The 22,249-nt window shown below is 34.8% G+C and overlaps 1 protein-coding gene across 4 annotated transcripts in view; it reads right to left on the reverse strand.

Moving 5' to 3' along the window:
- Positions 1–22,249, reverse strand: part of Cdh19 (cadherin 19) — a 111,184-nt gene that overhangs the window by 83,668 nt on the left and 5,267 nt on the right. For 2 of the 4 annotated variants that reach the window (XM_087581148.1, NM_001009448.2), the window contains 1 exon segment: positions 3,626–3,801. The gene's annotated coding sequence lies outside the window, so the exon portion shown is untranslated. 4 annotated transcript variants of the gene reach the window in all.

Genomic DNA, 22,249 nt, shown 5'->3' on the forward strand with positions numbered 1-22,249 from the left:
TTTACAATCTCCTTGATTGACAGCTGACATTGAAATAGAGCCAAAATGCATTATCACTTAACCGGCTTACTTTCTCATATATTTCTAACTCAGAAAAAGTTTGGCTGATGAATTCATGCAAGCGTCAAGCAAAGAGGTAAAATAGTCCTCTCCTTTGACTATAATAAGATTTATCTTACAATTCCTGAAGTTATATTTTACTTAATAATTAAATACAAACCAGTGTTTCTACTGAGAATTTTTATTTAATTTATTAATTATTTAATAATGGTGAATATAATGTGAGAATTAGAATGAATTTCATCATTATATTGAAGTTTAAAATTTTGTGTTGCATATTGTTTAAAGTGTGTGTGTGTGTGTGTGTGGGTGTGGGTGTGTGGGTGTTGGTATAGGTGTGGTGTGTCTGTGTGTGTATGTGTACGTGTGTGTGTGTGTGTGTTTGTGCTAGAGATACAATCTTGCACATGATAAACAATTAAATTGCTTCTACTGAGCTACAATTCAATGTACGAATGAAAACTAGAAAAAAGATAGATAGGTAGATAGATAGATAGATAGATATTATAGAAATGATAGAAACGTGATATAACATTGTCAGTGTTGAATAGGACTTGGAACAAGTATATACTTTCTAGAACATTTTGTGTGATATGGAAAATTATTAAAGAAAAATTATTTGGTAATTTTATGTTTGGATTTTTGTGTGTCAATTGAAATTGTATTTTGGATACTCTTCGTAGTATTTTATGGTGTGTGTGTGTGTGTGTGTGTGTGTGTGTGTGTGTGTGTGTAATATGTTCATAAGTCCATGTCAGTGCCTGCTTATCCATATCACAGAACACATGAAAAGTCAGTTCCAATTTTTTGGGAGGTAATTATCTTTTTCAATGGATTCTAAGAACCAATTTATGTTATCAAGCTTCATGGCGTGTTCTGCATACTGAGCCAGTTTGCCATCATCTACTTATTTTTCTACTATGAACAATTTAAAAGAATAAATAAAGAGACTTGGTGGATCTTAATACATTTTAGTTTTTAGAGTCTGTGGGCTTTTAAAATTAAAATGTACTAAGTCTTCAGAATAATAGAATAAGGCTTTAGGACAACCAAGTTTAGTCCAGTGTTCGAATTTAAAACATTCAAGCATCTTTAGATCAGGACTTAAATATGTTTACATGGAGAATTTTGTTGATATTTGTATGTTTCTTTTTGATACACCTATTTTTTGCCATTTTTACAGTAGGTTTTATCCTGTGTGTTTGATGAATAACAATGACTTTATGCTATGCTGTTTCCCATATTATGAATTCAATAGCATTGTCATTGTGGTTATATTTACTATATTTCTTTACCATGCATATTTCATATAAATCCCAGAAGCTTAAGTAAATATAACTCAAACTTTTTTCAATTATCAGGGTCAATAAACTCATTTTCAAAAAGAAAATAACTAGTTTTCTATTGTGAGAATAATATATTATATAAAAAATTGTTCTAATGGCATATTCTCTAGGAGAAGAGGAAGTAATAGAGAGAGAGAGCGAGAGAGAGAGACAGAGAGACAGAGGGACAGAGAGACAGAGAGGCAGAGAGAGAGAGGGAGTAAAGTAATGTAATGTAGTACTGAGAAACACACTCAACATTCATCATTTGTACAAAATAGTTTACATAGCACAGAGTATAAAACTGGAAGCTTTCAATATAAGAGCACATTGTCTAAACATTTACTGTTAAACTATTTATAGAGATTAGGTTAAACTTCATTTTGGTTTGGACCTAATGTTTTATTAAATTTCTCTATATTGAACTGTTTCTACTGTTATAAATTCATATAAAACAGACCACAGCTGCTTTTTTATATTTCTTATTGCATGACATCTTGAATTTTAATTACTCAGATATTATCAACAACTACCACCTCCATTTTACTGTGAATTGTTGTGATCTCTCTTTGATTATATTACTAATTTATAGATTCATTCATTTTCTGAGGAATCATTAAAATAATAAAAACAACTCCCTAGAGAATATACTTTCAAATTTACCGAGTTAAATCATAGTTAAATATTCCAGCAAAAATATTGTGAAACATAGAAAAAAGGAAACCTTAGAAAACAAAATTAATTGCATAAGATTTATAACTGCAAAACTTGTAAAAATCGTAAAATCATGCTATTAGCTTGTTGATCAGGAAACAAGTATGTGGAACTTGATGACATTTAACAGGCCAATCATACTGAAATGCAATGATAAAGCCCACACGCTCGAGTTTTATTTTAAAAAAAGCAATTTTATTATACAAGCATGTTGCAAGTAATCAAACATGAGGCACAAATAATAATTTAAAGAGAAACTACTTAAGTGTTCCTCAGAAAAACATACAATTAATTCCACCAAATTTTGGATATGAAGAATTAATAAAACATCTATAACAAAACCAATAATAAGCCCATTGGGGATTTGTTATTCACTAGCATACTGCATCGTGAAAACAGAAAGGAAATGCTTAGAGGAATGACATATAAACTCATACAAAATAATGACTGAGAGAGAAATATTAGGGGTTGGATTAAATAATACAGTTATTTCTTCATAAGAATTTTTGATGAATTTGTTTTTTGTGCAACAAATATTTTGTTTCTGGACATATACTAAGTGAAAAACCATTATGCACAGAGATACTGACATAAATGATAAGTATTTGCCTATCAAGTTTTTGTATATAAGATCAAGGAACATAAGAGTAATTCAAGCACAGTGTGATGGCTAAGATTGGACAAGTGATTAGTTCATCCAATGGACAATGGAAAGAAGGCAAATGACTAAATGTATTTCTACAAGGAAACATTAATTTTTTACATATCTTAATAAAGTTTCAAATATATATAGGCATGAAACTATTATAAATTCATTTGATGTAAGAATAGCATATATAATATTGTAAAGGAAAAAGAACTATGCAGTAAATTATCATTGTAGTTAAAGCCTTTTAACACTGTAGTTATATTCATAGGATATTGATCACACCATAACTACAAAAGAATTTAATTATAAAAACAGAAAAACAAGAAAATATAGTCTAATACATATATAAATAAGTCATTGAAGTTTTACTGTTTTGTTGTTATTGTATATATATATAGTGTATATATTGCATGTATATATAGTGTATATATATATCCTATATGCAATATACATAGATATAGATGTAGATATAGATATAGTTATAAATATAGATATAGATATAGATATAGATATAGATATAGATATAAAACAAAGCTTCAAAGTCTAATCTGGGCTGACCTGGAACTTCACATTGTCCTGTTTAGATTATAGGACAATGCAACAAACAACTGATTCAATAAGCAAACAAGTTAGCAGAGGAAATGCGATGTCCAAGTTAAAAGCACTGAGTTCACTTGAGAAGAAATCAGAACAAAACCAAGGAACTCTAAAGCATATTCGTGATATGTACAGTGTCAAATAATAAATTTAAGAAAAGATCTTTGACATGAGAATCATTTGCTGAGTGATTCTTTATGTGTATATTTTCTTTTTGTTTTGTTTTGTTTTGTTTTGTTTTGATTTGAAGACAGGAGTTCTCTTTACAGTCTTGACTCACCTTATCATGCAACTTAGTTGAAGGGGGCAGTTCTAATGATAAAGTCTTATTCCCCAATTGGTTCTTGATTTGTCAGTAAAGAAGGTAGGGGCCAATTGCTGGGTGGAAAGTTCACAGGGTCTTCCAGGTCCCAGGAGGAAAACGCAGACACAAGTGATGAGAGAGTTTCTGCCGTGCTTTGTAAGGAGAAGACAGCAACCACATCAGTTTTCAGGTGAAATGGAGCCTGCGGCCACTACTACAGGACAGAGGTGGTGGGTGAACTGGGGAGTGATATTTGACAGAAGATAGGTGGGACTAGCCAATGAAGTTTAGGGCAGGTAGAGAAATGGAGGTAATAAATTGATAAAGGCATGCTTTTCCAGGCAGGAAATATCAGTGCCCCACAACTGTGCCAAGAAGGCAAGTTGTAAAGGAACAAATTGTGTGTCTAGCCTTTTTCCGAGGATTTAAGAGAAGCCAGGTGAGAGCCGGTAGTGTGGTCACTTTCTGGAGCTAAAGGTGGTAGCATAATAGTACAGGCAACACTTAGTCTGCAGACCAGTATATGTGTGTGTGTGTGTGTGCGTGTGTGTGTGTGTGTGTGCGTGTATACAGAGAGACAGAGAGACCAGTTCACTAGACCTCAAACTCAATGTTTTGCCCTCCACTACTGACTAGCTAAATGATACTTATAAACACTAAAATAAATCTGTTAAAATTGATATATTAAAATTTGTTAAAAATTGAAATTTTATTTGTGGGCACTTTCTTATACACAGTGGAACGTCAACAACCTGCTTCACAGCTAGTAGATTAAAATCATACAATTTGTGATTTGCCACATTTGTACATCAGAATTTCAAAATGGAATTCTCTGGACAAAAAATGAAGCCAAAGCAGGACTATACCCACACCATGGCTCTTTAATGGAATCCTTTCTTAAAGTCTTTCATTTCCCAAGATATTTTCAGTTGATTGTTTGCTTTGGTTCATAAGCCTCTTCAGGGCCAGCAACATAGTATCATCAGATCCCTCTTTGATCTATCTGCAAATTACCTACTCTAGTTGAATAAAATTTTCTTGTCAGACATCAATGGGTAGAGAGGCCCTTGGTCCAGGGAATGGTAGATTCCCCAGTGTATGAAATGCCAGGGCAGGAGTAGGTGGGTGGGTTGGGTAACAGCTTCAAAAAAGCAGGGGGAGAGAGGATGGATTGGGGTTTTCAAGGGAGAAACTAGGAAAAGGGAAAAGATTTGAAATGAAAATAAATAAAATATTCAATAAAAAATGTTGAATGCCAATTTCCAGGTTACAGGAAGTTATTCTACGATGTTATAACCAATCAAAGCAAACACTAAGTATTTATCAAATAATCTACATTTTGAATCTTTTTCATATTTACCACTACATTCTGGCAGATAGTAATTTCCCATTAAGAACACAGAACTGTAGTCATTTTGGAAAAAGAGTTTTTTGAGACTGCATTTTAAACTACCCACACCTATAGTTACCCAGAATTCTGAGTGCCTCTTAGCTACCAGAAATATTCTTTTAATATGTCATAGGAATAAAACCCATAAGTGGATATAGGAATGAGAATTTCAAATTTAAAGTAACTCTAAAGACCTAAAATACGAGAGAAACGTGTCTCTGAAAATGATATGCATATGCAATAGTATTTTAAAATATAATCTGAATTACTTATTAGGTCAGAAATTTAATATACATTTTGGATTGTAAGGAATCATGCCTCATTTTCTTCATACATACTGAAGAATATCAGTGTAGGCACAAAAGTACACTATGAATATCTAAAAATATTTGTTGCTAGAATAGCAGAAAAAATAAAATAGTGGTGAAAATTGATAATCAAATAAATTGTTTCACAAATATTCATAGCTAATTATTAGGATTTATTTATATTTAAAATATTCTTATTTTAAAATAAAATATAAAGTAATTATGATTATATTATTATGTCAACATGAAAGAAAAGCAGTAATTTTTTAAATATGTTGTTATTTGAAATAAAAACCAATTGCTTTCCCATGCCATTAAATTTAAAATCGAGGCAAAAATTTTGGTCAATAATTTTACCACACAGTATATTTTTAAACTTCTTTTATAAAGTACAGACATATTTTCCTAAGTTTTGATAAGAATCTGCTCATACCAGCCCATTAATCATCAAATAAAATTGCATAAACTGTACAACATATGAATAGACAAATTCAGAGGTGAAAGACCGCAAACTTTGGATCTCTTGACATGAGACATTTCAGTACAATTAACTGCTGTAAAAGAAAATTGACCCACACAATTTTTCAGAGTAAATGATGACAAAGAAGGAGCATTGGAGTAGAGAGGTGTTTAAAATAACTGTCTATTTGTTTCTATAAAACACTCTACCATAAAGAAGGCTAGCTTTGGTGATTCATGACTGTAATCCTAGAACTATCGAAGCAGGAACTTTGTGGCCGCTTGAGTCAGAAAATAAAACCTCGTCAATTAATTAATCAATCAATCATTAACAAACGCAGGACATAGTTCAGTGGATCTTGTACCTACTCCAAAATCTGAACACCTGACTTCTATCACAGAAACCACAAAGTAGAAATAAACAACCACCTCTCTTAAGCAATCTTTTCAGTTCCACTCATGCACTGCTACACATTGTGTACACACGTGTGTGTGCATTCATACACATGCGCATACACACACACACACATCTGAATGTGAATTAATTTTTAAAAACATAAATAAATAAATAACAGAGCAATACCCAAGAAATAGGAGTGATTTCTTATTGCATTATATATTATCAGGTATTGACAATTATGTAATAGTACATAGGTAAATAATCATGTTAGAATTCCAAATGTAACAAACATACCTGAATAACTTGTAATGTATGATTCTAGTGTATGTGTGTTTGCAAATAATGGTTGGTGTATATGTGTTGGAAGATGATGGCATCTGTGACCAGTGCTAGAATCATAAGCACACTTGGTAGAATCCAGTCCAAAAAAGAAAAAAAGAAAACTGATAGCAATTACTTAGAGCAGTAATGCATTAAGTGAGAACAATACATCTGTTTTGCATTTGCAATTCTGGTTATCCTTTACAATCAAGGGTATTATAAAATCTTAAATATTTTACATGGGAATAGCATGCAATTCTGTTATTTCAGTATGGTTGAATTTATTTTCTTATTAGTATAGGTATATTAGTACTATTAATATATTACTAGTATATTAATATATATGTAAATATATTAAGTTCCAGAGTATAATATATGCTTCATAATATGTATGTATGAACATGAATTGAACTTACATGAAATTATAAAGGACCATAATTACAATAATATTAAAACAACACAAGCATCGTTAACACATATTGAAATCCACATTTTATCTATTATTATAGAATACAGAAAGAAACTGTGTTCAGAAATTTTGAGTATGTGATTCAGTATTTAGCATTTATAATCACATTATGGCTAAAAAAATTCCTGTGTTTTATTGGATAAAAAATAATAAAAGGACAGTATTTAATAATATAAAACCTGCTGCTCCAGAATATGTCAAATACATAGGTGAATGCCAGCAGCAAACAACTGAACTGAGAACGGGACCGGGAACCCCGTTGAAGGAATCAGAGAAAGGACTGAAAGAGCTTGAAGAGGTTTGAGACCCCATATGAACAACAATGCCAACCAACCAGAGCTTCTAGGGACTAAGCCACTACCCAAGGACTATACATGGACTGACCCTGGACTCTGACCTCATAGGTAGCAATGAATAGCCTAGTAGGGGCACCAGTAGAAGGGGAAGCCCTTGGTCCTGCCAAGACTGAACTTCCAGTGAATGGGATTGCTGGGGAGAGGGCGGTAATGGGGGGGGGCATCGGGAAGGGAACACCCATTTAGAAAGGGAGGGGGAGGGGTTAGTGGAATGTTGGCCTGGAAACCAGTAAAGGGAATACCATTTGAAATGTAAATAAGAAATACCCAATTTAATAAAGGTGGAAAATAAAATAAAAAGAAAAAAAAACCCAAAATACAAAAAAACTGTCGCTGATGTTTTATGTTGTTTGCACTGAATAATGTTCTATAATTTTTTTTGTTTTGTTTGTTTTTACATCTAGACTATTCTAAAAAGAGACAAAGCACAACATTTTCTATCGTTTTAGGATCCCATTCTCTTACTGGGAATAAAGTCTTCATGAAGGAAAGGAGTCAGAATTATGTATTTGGTGGTAATTTGCGGAAGATAAAAGATGAGTCCAGGGAAAGTTGATCGGCTAAACATAGAAACTCAATTGTACTTGTTATCTCTTAAAAATCATGGGAAATGTGGCAGTCTCACAGAATAACACTGCATACACAGCAGTTAAAGTGGAATTCTTGGGATCATAGGAAGATAATGGAAAAAGGAATGTGTCAGAAAGAGCTTGTGTGCATAATTAAGAAAAACAGTATCTCAAAATCGAGGAACAAACAAAGTCCAGTGGATATAACATAAAATGAAGTCTAATTTTCTTAACCTCCCATATATCCCTCCCTTATACAAACTATTGAAACATACTTTTACCTCAATATGTTATATTTACTCTTTTGTACTTATAAATAAAATTGCTATCACAATTGAGCAGAAAGTGAATTTTTAAACTTAAAATTAATATTATTTATCCATTAAATGTCCACTTATTGTATAATATGAAAGAATAAAAATTTAAGAACAAACAAATGATTTCTCTATTTTGATAATAATGTTGTCTGTGATTTCAGAAAAGAATCAATGGAAAACTGTGCTCATATTTATGCAACAGGGAACCATGTAAGAATTATGCAAAAGTTGTTTTAATCAGGAACACATTGCATCTTTGCCAGCATGGATGATATCTGAACACAACAAACACACACACACACACACACACACACACACACACAGACACACAAAACCTTCATAAATGCCTGTTCGAAATATAGTGTAAAATAGTTAAATGTCATTACTTTGTGCTAAGCATGATTAAATAGTATGACAAACATGATCATGTTTGAAGCAATGCTTGGTATATACTGACAGTTATCCCAATGTGACTCAGAACAATTATGTGTACAAAGAAAGTCAAATTATGACTTCAGGAATGAAAATATCATCTATGTACTTATAGAACTTCAGTCTGAATCTAATTAGCAATTTTAATTTCTATGACTTTTTTATTACATAAAGATAATTATTCCATCTGTGAAAACTTATAAAAATATAACACTGAAATATTTGTGGATCATGAAATTTTGACTCCACTGAGCTAAGCTTCTCATGGAGAAAAACAGATGGCAATTAATACAATGGCTCCAATCCTGTGACTCAATTCAGATAGGTAATTTGTGATGACAAGAAATTTCTAAAACTTTAAAATATCAAGCATACTTTTAAAATATAAGTAGCAAAAATAGGATGAAAAAATCCTCCATAGTTTAAAGATTGTTTTTATTAAATTATTTTACTTATTTACATTTCAAAAGTTGCCCAAATTCCCAGCCACACTTCTGGAGTTCTTCACCCCATCCCACCCACTCCTGACTCTGAGAGAATGTTCCCTCACCTGCCTAGCTTTTTAAAATCTAAGTGTGTGAAGTAAATAAATACTATAAGCTTTGCGTGAAAGAAAAATGGAAGGGTCAGTTGGGCCCACAAGTTTTTTTGACTATACTGCAGTAGATACTAGTATTTTAACTTCTTATAAGTAAAAAAATGTTCTTTTTTTTTCTTTCATTTTTCTTTTGCTTAGTAAAGTGTCAAAAGTTTCATAGGGAGTTCTGTGAGTAAGAGTTCTTATAGTAAAAACATGAATATATGCATTCAAATTTTAAGAAATCACACAAAATACTCCACATGAATCCAAGCACACCTTTGATTTTACCAAAATGGATACTGAATACAGATGGACCACCTGAGCTTTGTAGATGCCAGGATCTAGGTAACATGAAAGGTCTTACCATGAAGGAAAGATAGCAGAGTGTTATAGAACCAGATGTCCAGCATTCTACAGTGTATTCTGCATGTTCACTTGCACATAATTGTGTGCACACAATGCACACAGACATACACATGTGCATATGAACACAAATAACATAAAATGTTGTAAAATAAAATTATGTGAGACGCTATTACTGGGGTGAATAGATAGGTTATGGTTCCTAGAAAAGAACCTACGAGAACTACGACTACGACTAAAACTACTACTATTTTGCATGTAATATTAAAATTATTATTAATGACTTATGGCTATACTTAGAGATTTGTGAATGTATTAGCAATATTTGTTTATATGTTTATTTACATCTTTATTTTGTAGTAATATAAATCAACACAAAGGCTTATAAGTGGTCAATTTGCAGAGGATAAGAGACATTGGAGTGCTCAACTGAATCTATAAATTTTATATCACAGTTTTTCTCTTCGGAGCTCAGGAGTCATTGAAAAAGGAGCTAGGGTCAGGTGGATAAAGTATGATGACTACAAGAAATGGATGACTATAAGGAAACTGTTTTCCAGACAGAACAGGACAGTTACACATATGATCTCACAATGACTGTTATAGCATGCACAAGATCTTTACATGCTTGAGTCCAACAAAATCCCAACATAGATAGGAATGATGGTGATATCATGAAGGTGAATTTGCAGATTGGTGGCTATTGAATTTGGTAGCTGCTCTGGGAGGGAGAAACAGTTTTCTTTAACGCATAAGGACTAATAGGTCTCCAACTCCATGACACAACCTGTACTGAAGATTACATGAACAACATAAATTTGATTCAGTGAGACTAAAAGAGAAATCACAGAACTGTGTGGATATAAATATAGGAGATTATCTGTAAGGAATTTTGGATGTGGGGGTAAATATGTTCAAATTAAAGCATATGAAATTTTCAAGCAAATAACAAACTGAAATATAAGTATGCATTTATATACCCACCACCATTTTACCACTGCTCCTCCTCCAAAATGGTACATGTCAAGCTTCCCTGCCTTGACTTGGTGAGGACAGAGGGAGATGGTTGCTGTCCATGGGACAAGGTCCCAGTATGAGCCTCCAATTAAATGTTGATATTTTCTACGGGTATAAGTCTTGTGTGTATAATAATGCACATTTTCACATTCCTCTGAGGAATGTCCTCTCTGTTAATGTTAATGACTCCCTACGAATTAGAAAGAGTAGGAGTCCAGAAGGCAAAGTTTGCTAATCTCAGCAAAATGATAAACACTGGGGCCTTTAGTACAGTCCTCCAGACTATGGGAAAGAGTTCTAAATTTGTGAATTCAAAACATAATTTCTCAACAATGCAAAAATATAATGAGATAATATGAATTATATGAGCGGCTTCACAAATATAAAGGAGCAGAGGTAGCTATATTATGAGCTAGCTTGTTAGAAAGATACAGAGACAAGCAGATACAAATGCAGGCAGATTCCCGAATTTAAGGTCAGTGTGGGACACAGGAAGTCTAGGTCCAGGAGTGGTGGAAATGTTAATTTCAGAGCAGGGCCTCACCCAACTACTTTACCAGGTGTGCTTAACAAAGGCAGACAGATCTCTGAATTCCTTTGCAAGGTTAAGAAAAACAAAAAAGGATGCTTGTTGTCTAGGAAGAATCAAAGGGCTCTGGTAATGGAATCCTGATTTTTAAGATAAATGAAAAGAAAATTTGGAGTAAAAAGCTGGACTGATATGTAAAATAATAAAATAGGCCTGTGTTCCCCAGGAAATGAGCTATCCAGAGAATTTGTTTTACAGTAAAATGAGAGAACTGCTTAGAAAACTGAGACACAAAGACACACAGACACAGACACATACACACACAAGCAAGTAGACACAAGCAAGCAAGACATGGACAGAGAGATCTCTTAAAACAGCAAGTAGATAGAATAGAGATAATTCTCTTTAGAGAAAGCAGAACATAGGAAAAGCAGACTGGAAAAGCTGCATATAGCAGAACACAGGTTGTCAGCTTGGACCCACAATTTGACTTTGATGCACTTCTTTTCACTCCTTCCAGACACCGTTTTTCTAAGAACCCCTTTCCAGTCTGAGGATGGTCCTTGGCAGTTATGTGATAACCAAATAAATGGCAGATGACAGGTGTCAGATTATAACTGTTACTCTGTATTTGGGTGAATACATTTTAAGCCTAATCTGTGAATTTAAACAAAGAAACTAGAGTATTATGTTTCATCTTTTTGACAACAGATACTGTTTTTGTCTTTTTCTTTTAATATAACCTGATTATGCTTTTTGTTCCTCTACTCTTCCCAACTCCATCCTACCTCAGTTCCCATCTGGATCTACTACCTTTCAGTCTGCCATAGGGAAAAAAAAGAGAAAGAAAGAAAGAAAGAAAGGAAGGAAGGAAGAAAGGAAGGAAGGAAGGAAGGAAGAAAGAAAGAAGAAAAAGAGAAACAGGCTTTTAAGGAATAATGATGTTAAATAATATGTTATATGATAAAATGTAAATACAATATAATTAATGCAATATAATAAGACAAAATCCAGGACATTTTGAATTTGGACAAGACAACAAACAGAAGGAAAAGAGCCCAAGAGAAAACACAAGAATCAGAGACTAACTCACTCACATACTTAAGAATTTTGTAAATCATTAATCCAGAAACCATAATATAATACACAGAGGACCTACTGTAGACAAGGATATTAACAGTAAAGAGTTTAGGTAAATGAAAGTGTAAGCCACCTTTGAATTGTCTTTTCTAAAATGTCTTTGGATTCCTAATTTAATTTTCTCATTTTAATTTTCTATTTAGTTTTATGATAATTTTAGTATGTATTAATGTATTATTAGTTGGACTAGAGTATTCAAAAAATAACCCCTTGAATTCATATTAATCTTTGGAAAGCTTTATTTGGAGGACATGAAAAGATGGTTCCTGTGTCACAGTGGATTCAAGACTCAACTTCACCACTTGAGAAAAGGGAAATAACTAGAGGAAGGGAGAGAACTATGAGAGAAAAGGGAGGGGGAGAGGGATGGGAAGGCAGGATCAGTTGTGGGGCGTGAATTATGAGAGTACCCAGTGGGCCAGGAGAAGGAACAGACATCTGCAATTGCTGGGGTGATAGGGAGGGGAGAATCTTTAGAAAGTTCCAGAAACCTGGGATAAGGAAGTCTGTCAGGAGTCAATATGGGTGCTCTTAGCTGAGACTCCTAACTGTAGAGACGTGGAAAAGACCTATAAAGGTTACCTCTTTTAGCTAGGCAGGACCCCCAGTGGAAGGAAAGGGACATCAACCCTCCCACTAAACTTTTGATCCAAAATTTGTCCCCTCTAAAGGAATGCAGGGATGGAGCACAGACTGAATGAAAGGCGAACCAATAATCAACCAATTTCTAATCTCATCCCATGGGCAAACACCAATTCCTGACATTATTAAAAATAGTCTGTTATACTTGTAGACAGGAGCCTAACATAACTGTCCTCTGAGAGGCTATAACCAGCAAAAGATGGACACAAGAGCGGATACCCATACCCAAACAGACAGTTATGGAAGTGTTGGAGAAAGGGTCGAAGGTCCTGCAGTAGATGGGAACTCCACAGGAAGCGCAGCAGAGTAAACAAATCTGGACCCCTGGAAACTTAAAGAAACTGAGCCACCAACCAAAGAACGTACATGTTCTGGAACAAGGCCCCCAGCACATTTATAGCAGACAGGCAGCTCAGTGTTCATGGCTGGCCTGTCTGTCCTCAGTGTCGGAGGGTTCAGCTAATCTGGCAGGCTTGATGCACTAGGGTCTGGGGAAGATCTAAATGGGGGAGGGGGACTACCAACCTTTCAGAAGAGAAAGCTAGTTGGATAGGGAGAAAGGACTTGCAGAAGGTGGGACTGAGATGGGGTAGTGGTGAGAGCAGCATATGGGATGTAAACAAATGAGTAAATAAATTTTTCAAAGAGGGAAATATATGAAATCAGCACTCTGTGTATTTAATTTCCATAGAAAAATGGCAATATGAATCAGATATTCAACAAAATATTTGGAGAATATATTCTCTAATGGAGAAAACCAGGAAAGGAACTGGAGGCACGAATTGAATTTGTCTTAGACAGGGTTTCTCTTCTTGCACAAACATAACTACCAAGAATCAAGTTGGAGAGGAAAGGGTCTATTCAGCTTACACTTCCACATTGCTATTCATCACCAAAGAAAATCAAGACTGGAATTCAAGCATGTCAGAAAGCAGTAGCTGATGCCGAGACCATGGAGGGATGTTACTGGCTTGCTTCCCAATGGCTTGCTCAGCTTGCTTTCTTATAGAACCCAAGACTACCAGCCCAAAAATGTTACAATCCACGATGGGCTGGACCCTCCCTCCTTGATCACTTGTTGAAAAAATATCTTACAGCTGGGTCTCATGGAGGCATTTCCTCAACTGAGACTGCTTTTTCTGTGATAATTCCAGCTTGTGTCAAGTTGACACACAAAACCAGTGAGTACAGATGGGGAGGAAGGATTCACTGAAGGTGGGACTGGGATGGGATGGGGGTTAAAGCAGCATTGGGCATGTAAACAAATGAATAAATAATGTTTTAAAAGAAGAAAAGAAACAAAATCAGCACTCTGAGTATTTATTTTCCAGAGGGAGAGGAAAGGTGATATGAATCAGATATTCAACAAAAATTTAGACAGTATATTCTTTCATGAGAAAACCAGGAAAGGAACTGGAGGCAGAAGTTGCATGGAAACTACAGAGGAATGCTTATTATTATCTTGTATGTCTGGCTTCCTAGGTAAGTTTTCTTATAAAAATCCATGATTATGTATATAGAGTTGCGATGGTCAACAATGGGCAGGGTCTTTCATCATCAATCACACACACACACACACACACACACACTCACACACACACACACACCACACCCCCACGACACACAGACACACAACACGCATACACACAAACACACACACATACACACACACATACCACATACCACACCATACACACACACACACACACACACACACACCACAAACCACACACACCACACACCACAACATAAACACAAGCACACACACACACACACACACACACACACACACACACACACATAGTGATCAACAGCCATGTGTGCAGATTAACGTAGTGCATTTAATTCTTCAATGATATCCCTTCTTCACAGTTGACTCTGTTTTGTTGTTGACAAAAAAAAATAATAACTTGCACAGTCATTTGAGTTAGAGATTTTTAGGTATAAATTTAACTCATAAATTTAAAATCCAAACATACCACATATATGTACAGCTTTCTAAAGGAATTTAAATTGCAATGACATATGTGCCCTACATATAAATCTAACTAGAAGAAGAGCCTTTTATATCTCAATTTCCTTTAAATATTAAGGGATGTTGTACTAGTTTGATTTTCTTGTCCCCTTGATGAAAACATCTATGAAGCCAAACTGAATTTAAAAAGTGCATCTATTAGACTACCATCCTTAGGTATCTTGTTCTGTGTTATATAAAAATGCATGTTGAAAAGACCATAGAGGGCAAGTAGTAAGCACCAGCTCTTTCCTTCAATTCCTGCCTCTAGCTTTCAATCTTGAGCTTCTGTCCTGATGACCCTCAGGGAGTGATTGCTACCCTGGGTATTGTAAACTAAAATAAGTCCCTTCCCACAAGTTGTGTGTGATTGTAATGTCCTGCACATAGGCTAAATGAAGCCGGCCCCTGTTGACTCTGATTGGGAAATAAAATTACCAGTGGCCATTTGTCGGGCAGGGGCACAGAAGCAGGACTTTTAGGATTCCCAGACAAAAAAGGAAGGAGCGGGAGAAGAAAAGAGTCACCATGAAAGGGGCATCTGACAGACCACACCATGAAGGACCAGGAGGGTTAGATGGCTGAAATGTAGGTGCAAGGGGAAAGGTGCCCCATGGGTGGGCTACACAGGAAACAAAACAGGGTAACAAAGATAAAATATAGATTTAGTAAGAATTAACTCAAGGATGTCAGAAGGGAGTGTGTTTTCCACATAGAGGTTTAGGTGTGGCCCAGACATTGAGCTAGATACAGCTTATTAAAATTAACCTGGAACAACCTGATGGTGTGTGCTTGCATGTGTACGTGTGTTTATGGGGTGTGTGTGTGTGTGTGTGTGTTGTATATATATTTCAGTCCTGAAATCACACCTCTTTGGCAGGTGCAGAAGAGCTGCCCATGCACCCTCTGATAGCATGGAGGAGAAATTTAACCAATTACCACAATATTACCCTTCTTCCTGGTTTCCCCTCCAAAACTCCCCATTCCTACATCCTTTTCCCCCTGCTTCTAAGAGGGTGCTCCTCTACACATCCACTCCGGATAAGGCCATCAATTGAGAAATTGGGGGAAAGACTGAAGTGTAAGATATCTATTGAATTATGAAAATAATTTCTGTTTAAAAAATGTTTCATTCTGTTATATATTTTCTTATTTTCTAATTGGATATTTTCTTTGTTTACATTTCAAATGTTATTCCCTTCTCCCAGAAAACACCTCTCCCATCCTTACTTTCCCTGCTTCTGTGAACTTTCTCTCCTACCCACCCACACATTTCCTTCTGCCTCCCTGCCCTGGCATTCCCCTACACTGAGGCATTAAGCCTTCAGAGGGTCAAGAGCCTCTGCTCCCATCGATGCCCAACAAGGACAATCTCTGATACATATGCAGCTGGAGCCATGGGTCGCTCAATGTATACTCTGGGAGCTTTGGGGTGTTTGGTTGTTTTATAATGTTGTTTTTCTTATGGGAATGCAAACAATTTCAGCTCTTTCAGTCCTTTCTCTAACTCCTCCATTGGGGATTCTGTTCTTAGTTCAATGGAGAGCTGTGAGTATCCACCTCTGTATTTGTCAGGCTCTGGCAGAACCTCTCAGGAGACAGCTATATCAGGCTTTTGTTAGTATGCACTTTCTGGCATCCTTAACAGTGTCTGACCTTGGTGACTGTGTATGGGATGGATTCTCAGGTGGTGTGGTCTCTGGATGGCCTTCCTTCAATCTCTGCTCCACATTTTGTCTCCTTATTTCTCTCTCTCTATTTTTTTAAGTTTATTCAGGGCATGGGGGGTGGAGTAAAGAGGGTAGTATGGTAGAGAAAGAGAGAGAGAGAAGTAGAGAAATAAAAGAGTAGAGGCCATCCATGGGCACATGGAGACAAAGGGAGAGGGGAGTGGGGAGAGAGGGGACAAAGGGAGAAAAGGATAAGAGCAAGAGAGAGCAAGAGGGAGCAAGAGAGCAAGATCAAGAGAGGTCTCCTTATTTCCTCCTGTGAATATTTTGTTCCCCCATCTAAGAAGGATTGAAGCACCTATGTCTTCCTTCTTTTTGAGCTTCATGTGGTCTATAAATTGTATTTGGGTACTCCAAGCTTTTGGGTTAATATCCACTTATCAGTGAGTGCATACCATGTATGTATGTTCTTTTGTGCTTGGGTTACCTTACTCAGGATGATATTTCTAGCTCCACTCATTTGCCTAAGAATTTCATGAAGTCATTGTTTTTAATAGCTAAGTAGTATTCCATTGTGTAAATGTGTCACATTTTCTGTATTCATTCCTCCACTGAAGGACATATGAGTTCTTTCCAGGTTCTGGTTGTTATTACAACATCTGTCAGTCAGTATTACTAATTTGGTTTACCAAAACACCAATCTATGAAACTCATTGTATATTTATAAGGCACAGTTTTAACTCAGTCTGCAGATTATATTTCTGCTAGAATATTTTAGCATCCATATTATAAAATATCATTATAAATATATGGTATTGTTCAAATATGGGGATTTGCTAGCAAACATTTTAAAATATGGCCACCTATACCTAGTTGATGAGTGTAAACATATTTAAAATTAGTATCTATAAAAATCTTATTATGTGACAAACTATAATTTTTAGCTATCACTATGTTAAAATATTATATTATTTCTTTCCATGATATTCATTTATTGTATATCTGTGTGTGCACGTCTATTCATCTACCTACTTACCTACTTATCTACTTTTAAAGTGTAAAAAATTAAATGACAGGGTTTTGTTTTATAAGAATGGAGATATTTGTTAATTGGTCTTAGACATATTTTTTAATCTTTGAATATTCAATGCATTTACGTAGTGTACTTTAATCAACACCTCAGGCCACATTCAACAACTTTCAGTGTCACTGCTCACATCTTTCTAATGAACCTGTGTCATATTTTTCATAATATTTATTTAATTCATGTTTATTAGTGAGCGCTTCTATTTTGTGTTTTCCTGATAAGTTTAGTCTTTGGGGGTTACAATTGCATAATTCCCTCCTCTGTTTCCTCTAAGTCCTCCCAACATTCATCTTTTAGCTCTTTTTTAATTCATGATTTATTTTTCACTACATCTTGTTATGTACTCTGTGTTTATATATTTTTCCTATTGTTACATACAAATATCTGTTTATATTTTCTCTTCAGCTAAACAAGTTCAATCTTCTAAGTACAATGTTACTTACATATATGTTTAAATGGTTAATCATTGGATATTAGAAAAACAATTGGTGTCTTCATCTCCTCGGGAAATTATTCTCTTCTCTCATTTCTTGGTTGCTTGTACTTTTGAGGTCTCATGTACTTTCTACTCCTCTCTCTCTCTCTCTCTCTCTCTCTCTCTTTCTCACTCTCTCTCCTTCTCTCTCTCTCTCTCTCTCTCTGTGTGTGTGTATATATATATATATATATATATATATATATATATCAATTGTTATTCTTCATCAGATCATGTTTAGGGAGTCATGCTGGTAGGCATCTAGTCTGGCTTCTGACATACTTAGCAAATACAATCTCAAGGCAAAACTCCTCATTCTTTCATCCACAATAACAAGGATATGGAAACACATAAGTTTTCTTCAACAATAAAACATTCCAAAGCTCAACTGAGAAAATATCTGCTGCAATTTTCTTATCATATGTCTGGAGGCCCTTTCTGTCTGTCTGTCTGTCTGTCTGTCTCTCTTTCTTTCTTTCTTTCTTTCTTTCCTTCTTTCTTTCTTTTCCTTTCTTTTCTCTATTAATTTTATTTATTTATTTTATTTTTGTTTATTAATTGATGTGGTAGGCTGAGACTACCTTAGGTTTTATTATTCTCAGATCAAGTTGAACAAATAATAAGTGAAAGTCAGTAAGCTGCATTTCTTTGTGCTCTCTGCTTCCATTCCTGTCTTAAAATATTTATTTGGTTTTTTTCCTTTTATTGAAAACAGACTTTTTTCACATATTATATTCTGATTAGTATCTGCTCACTCTACCAGTCCAGTTCCTCACCTACTGTCCTATCCAGATCCACTTCCTTTATGTCTCTCATTGGAAAAGAACAGGCTTTTAAGGGATAGTTATAAAAGAAAACTTAATACAATGTATGGTATAACCAAAAATAATACACTGTAGCTAAAGACAAACTAACAGAAGAGAAAGAGCTCCCATTCCATGTAAGGTACAGATATTAAAGATCATCTTTTTTCCACACTCAAGAGTCTCATAAACACACTAAAATGGAAGCCATTATATATACCTGTTGTAGACCCACTCAGGCCCTACACTTCCTGCTGCAGTCTGTATGAGTTCATATAAACTTTGATTATGTTGGTTATTTCTCTTGCCTTTATCCATCACCATCTACTCTGTTTCTGTTCATTATCTGGATTTCACTGAACGCTGAGGGGAAGTAATTAACAGAGACATCTCATTTAGTTCTGCGTGTTCCAAGATTCTCTGTATAATATATGTCTGTGGGTCTCTTGATTTATTTATTTTTCTCATCTGCTGTAGGAGGAAACATTTCTGATGATGGACAAAGTATTGATCTATGATTATGTCAGAATGCCCTTAGGAGACATTTACTTACTATTTTTTGGCTTATTTGTTTTTATTTAGTGTGTGTGTTTGTTTTTTTATAAACATTATTTTCTTTTATCATGCATCCCTGTGTTATCTAGTCTCTGGTTCTCTGTTCCTCAAGCAGTATCATATATGAGTTCCATCTTTGGAGTGGCTCTTAAATCCTATCAGATTTTTTTTCTCATTATTTCCACCTGTTCAGTAAGTATAATGTTGCTTATATGTGTGTATTCAGGGCATACCATTTGGCACTTGACAACTTGACAGCTAATGCTGTGCTGTTCTCTGGGGAAGGTAATATCTCCAGCTCCCAGGTTTCCTCTGTTGCCTATAATTCTTCACATAGGGGTGTGGCCTCAAGGACTTTTCCTCATCCATTTTTCATGTATACCTTTTCTCATGGATTGAAGGCTCTTTCTGTACGATAGAACCCATACCTAATACTGCAAAAGTAGAAAGCAATTTAAAACTAGATAGTTGATGGGGATAGTTGGATTCCAAATATCAGTATGGTGCCAAAGGAACACATCAGAAATACTAGAACAATTGAAATCACAGAAGCTATAGCAAACACATAAGATCAATCCAGTAGAGGGCCCCATCATGCAGAGAGGCTAACTCATAACCAAGAAGCCATTATAATTGTTATATATAATTGTTATATACAATTGTTATATAATTGTTATATACAAAGTGAAAAAGAATTTTCCTTGATGGAATTTCCCTAGGTATACCAACTGTATTACAAGTCAGGCCTCATGCACACGATTAGGAGGTTGACACAAAATTAATTCCATATTTTTTTATGAAACTTGGTTTAGTTATTTTTATATTCCTTATCTGCTAGTTCAATTTGACTTTTTAAAAATTCATTTGTTTGTTTATTTATTTATTTTAGAGAGTTAAAAATCATTCAGGCCAAGTAAAAATAAAATCTAAAATAAAATTTAACAATATCAATGAAAATATTAATGTTTATAAAATTTTGTTTTAAATTCTTGTTTTCTGGTGCATTTTCAGTGGGCACAGTATAATACATGCTTGCCATAACTCTGAAAAATCATTGGAACTCATTTGAGTAACAATAACAAAATCCTTATGTGTGTTGAAACATCAGAACACTATTATGATTTAAAAGTTAGAGTTTACTATATTGTCTTTAGTTTAAAATACTACAAGAAATGTGGTAAATGTATCAATCCTTAAGGTTTTTTAAAAATTAGAAAATTGGGTAAAACATTATTGAATTTCTCAGTTTGTATACACTGCTCATGATAAGAGTCTTTAGGGATACTTGGCCATTTTTTTTTCTCCAGCTTCTTCTACTGAGTTAAGTGATTTTAAGCAAATACTAAATGCTAATCTAAGTCGAATAATCTGATTATGGTACTTTATCTTCATTCACCCCAGCCACATTGACAAATATCCACTGTTAACACTGAATGCAACCATTGTGAAGCAGACTTTTGTTCACTGATTTTGTGATACAGATGTTATCGTTGTTATTGTATATGTGTGAACCAGGAGCATCCTAAATTTAAATGATTTAATTTAGCCATTAACTAAGGAGTTGTATTTAAGCCAAATGAATTGAATACTTATACTCAGAGCTGGCAAATAAACAATATCCTCAAAAGAACTATTTATAATAAATTTTGAGGGAGAGAAAAAGATAATACATGTGCTGGACTTGACCATGACACTTCATAACTACAATGATTCCTGGCTTTTCTTTTTAAATTGGTATAACACATAGGCTTAGGATATGAAGAAATAAGATAATCAAGGATTCAAATAAACAATCTAATATAACATGCATGTTTAAGTTAGATCCTAACATGTATTTGTTCACATATAATATACTAACAAGTAATACTTATTTTAAAATTGAATATTCATAAAACATTTATTCTATTATACTCAAAATTGAAATGTGCATTATAAAGCATAAATTAAAGAGAAATTTCTCCTATTTTAATGTAAGTTTTTTTGTGGGGCTTAGAAATGAACTCAGGGTCTCAAAATTAATATGAAATACTCTCAAATAATCAAGGCACTCATGAGTAAAATACTACAAATATCATAATTCCTGAGATCAAATTATACTATAGGGGCAAGTAGAGGAGATGCTGATTCCCTTGATTGTGTCAATAAAAAAGGCAGACGATAATTGATGGGTGAAAGGAAGAGGAAGAAGAGCAGACTCAAGGAGAGAGGAGGGAGTTCTTCGAGCCAGGCTTTGGAAGAAGAACACACAGCCATGTAAAGTTGTATGGCCACCGGAACCAGTGGCCTCCGCCATCAACTGAAATAAGCTAGCTGGTAAGTTTAGGGCAGGAGATCCTAGTCACAGCATTTGCGTTATCTGACAAGTTCTAAATTAATAAAACTGTCTAGAGTTTTCCTTCTACGGAGCTAAGGTGGGCAGGAGAAAAAGAGCAAATGGCAGAGTTGATGGCAGCTTGGCAAAGCTATGCCGGAGAAACAGGTAAATTGGAAGTGAAGTCAATGGAGCTAAACTGGGGCAGGTTGGAGTCCAGGCCATGGTCTGGGAAAGGTGGTAGCATATTTGTTTGTTTGTTGTTGTTGTTGTGGTTTTAAATGCACGCAACACCGGCATCAGAATAATATGAAGGTGGTAGCAAAAAATAAAAAAAAATTACCAAATGGCATACAGGCCAAAGCAGCAGTAAACCCAGAAATGAGCTTGAAT

The sequence above is a fragment of the Rattus norvegicus genome, chromosome 13, assembly GCF_021556685.1.
Source record: "Rattus norvegicus strain SHRSP/BbbUtx chromosome 13, alternate assembly SHRSP_T2T, whole genome shotgun sequence".
Classification (NCBI taxonomy): Eukaryota; Metazoa; Chordata; class Mammalia; order Rodentia; family Muridae; genus Rattus; species Rattus norvegicus.